This window comes from Limulus polyphemus, unplaced genomic scaffold (genome assembly GCF_000517525.1).
Source record: "Limulus polyphemus unplaced genomic scaffold, Limulus_polyphemus-2.1.2 Scaffold3095, whole genome shotgun sequence".
NCBI classification, from domain to species: Eukaryota; Metazoa; Arthropoda; class Merostomata; order Xiphosura; family Limulidae; genus Limulus; species Limulus polyphemus.
The window spans coordinates 139,461-142,340 of record NW_013668705.1 but is presented as its reverse complement, the minus strand read 5'-3'; the positions used below and the strand labels follow the sequence as shown (position 1 = coordinate 142,340).

At 30.7% G+C, this 2,880-nt stretch overlaps 1 protein-coding gene across 1 annotated transcript in view; it reads left to right on the top strand.

Annotated features, from left to right (window-relative positions):
* Positions 1 to 648: 648 nt before the first annotated feature.
* LOC106468642 (MAP kinase-activating death domain protein-like) overlaps positions 649 to 2,880 on the top strand; it is a 138,202-nt gene continuing 135,970 nt past the window's right edge. Inside the window, exon 1 of the mRNA XM_022396995.1 lies at positions 649 to 705. The gene's annotated coding sequence lies outside the window, so the exon portion shown is untranslated. The remainder of the gene's footprint in view (positions 706 to 2,880) is intronic.

Genomic DNA, 2,880 nt, shown 5'->3' with positions numbered 1-2,880 from the left:
GAAGTTTTTCGGAAAGAAATTTTACGGGAAATTATCAAACGAGCAGATACGTAACAATATTAACAATGAACGGCAAACAAAAACTAGAACAAAGGAAACGTAGAATTTACTATCTCACAACAAAGGCAATTATAATAAAATCAGCTTGATAATTTTATTGAATATGTGTTTTTGTGAAACCTTTACGCATACTATAATGTAACAAGAGAACTTACAACATTAAATCTGGGGTTTGATTCCCTATGATGGACAGAGCACAATTAGTTAGCCTATTATTAGCTTTACTTTTCAAACAAAACGAAAAAAAGAAGATATATTTTGAAAATATACACTTAATAATAGTATTTATCAAACTTTTATAAGCATTAAAATTAAACTGCGTTCTAATATTTTCCTGATTAATCAAATCTCTTGTTATGATGAATGTAAAAAAACTGTGTTTTTTTATTCGTTTTTAAAGCAGTATTTCACTGATTGATTTAGTTGTTAAGCGTCATAATGACGTTACAGATTTCTGCCAAGCTTCCACTGGCTACATTGTATCAACAGACATATTCTGTATTGAAGTACTGTGGATAAAGATAAAAAATAAAACAGGATCTAAGTTAATATTATAATTTAATCTAATTTCAAAGTTATACATGGTACAATTAGTACAGGAGACTCACCAAGGATTTCCCGGTTTTGCCTTTATAATCTGTTAAGGTTTTGTTAAAAATAAAAATATCCAGTACTAAGATTAATAATACTTATTAATACTAAAAGTAATACTATTAGTAGTAGTACTACTACTGAGTTTTGTGAATGTGATTAGCGCGAAAATATAAGTTTTAATATGTTTGGGCAACTAGTGTTTTCGTTGTTACTTAATACAAATTGTACAATGATAATGATATTGATGACTATAAGTATAAGTTAGTAATACTAATACTAGTAAGTAGTACTAAATCAAAATCATAAATAATATTCAACGTTAAAGTGGTACACGATTATTTAACATTGAATATTATTTGTGATTTTAACTTTATACACAAGTGCCAAAATACTATAATTAGTACTAAATCATTCTGACTAGTACTGGTTGTAGTAGTAATACTACTATTAGTATTAGTAGTATGACTATATGAGTATGACATTGACAGTGGATTATTGCTTCCAAGTTCTAGTAATATATTATTAATGTTAGTTCAAAAGTTAGGTTAGAACTTTGTCTTAGATGTTGTCTAGGCCAGTGGTTCTCAACGTGGGCCATATATACGGCATGTTTCTAAGGGGCCACTTGTGAATGAAAGAAAATTAGGAAGTCACAGTAAATTCTGAGTGGGCCACTGAAACTTCACTGCCCACTTAAAATATTGAAAATTTAATCAAAGGTTCCCTTCTCCTCTTATTCCCCACAGCTCAGAAGTCAAGTTACCAGATGCGACTAGTACTTGAGTAACAATAAAAATTCTAGATTGGGTGGTGGATCCATTTGGAGTGAATGCAGTTGATGTTGACATCACATTACAAGAATGTCTCATTGAACTGCAGAGTGATATAACAGCCTGAGCTAGATTCAAACGTGGCAAACATTATTTCTGGATAAATAGTGAAATAGCTAATACGTTTCCACAACTCTGGGAGAAGGCAAAGTTGTATTTTATTGCTTTTCCCACATCTTATCTGGTTGAATCTGGTTTTAGTCAAGTGATTTATTTACTATCAAAAATACATAACCTCTTTGATGTTGTGAATAGAGGTGATCTTTGCTTATCACTGACCGCATTGCAACCAGACATTCAAAAATTTTCAAGTGTTCATCAGGCCCAAGGATCACATTGAATAAAATGTCAATGATTAACAGAATATTTTTTACTTGTATAAGTAAACAGTATGTTATAAACAAAATATTTAAAAACAATACAATATTGTAAATATAATTTTATAAATATATTATAAATCAACAGTGTGGAAATAAAGTAACTTTTTTCCTAAGTAAGGGCATCTACAAAGGGTGGGGTCACAGAGATAAATTAAATGCAAAAGGGAGCCACAAGCAAAAAAAAGTTGAGAAACACTGGTCTAGGCTATGGTAGTTAGGTTCAATACATCACAATTTACAGCAGCATGACAGAAAAATAATGTTTGACACATTACTCACTGTTAGATCACAATTTACCCATAATATGAGGTCTTACCATTAGAGAAACATAGGAACTGACCTGAATTGCATAAGATTATACTTTTATAGTTATTAATAATAATATATGGTGATTTAATAAAAACTAAAAAAAGGTTTAAGCTTAAAGTTAAAAATAGATAAAGTAATATAAGGCTTGATGGGTCAGAAGAGAGTTGTCAGGTGTCTGAGGATTGGAGAGTTGCTTATCTTACTGCTATTCTTAAAGGGGTGATAAGAGTTGCCCTAGAAATTGTACGCTGGTTAGTCTTACTTGTGTAGTGGGAAAAATTCTAGAGTCTTATGAAAGACTCTTTAGAAAATCATTTGGTGGACTATCATAAATTAAAGCCAACATGCCTTAATAATGTGGTATCTCATTTAAAGAATTTTACTTATCATCTGGATGATAGAAATGGTGAGGATTTTTAAAACTATTTTGGCAAGATGCCACACGAAATATTAGCTAAGAAAATCCCATTGATAGAGATTTGTGAAAGATTAATTAAAAGATTAAAAATTCTCGAAGTCATAATCTGCATGCAAATTCTTGGACGTCAGAAATGACTTCAAAACTATATGTTTTTGGGGTAGGAGAAAAATTAAGACCTTTACTAAGAAGTTTGTGTTGAGGTTGAGTTAGTGTTTTAGAAGCTTATTGGGTAACACTGTTAAATACTGTCATGTCAAATGGTATCAATCTCAATCCTGGGGTTGTT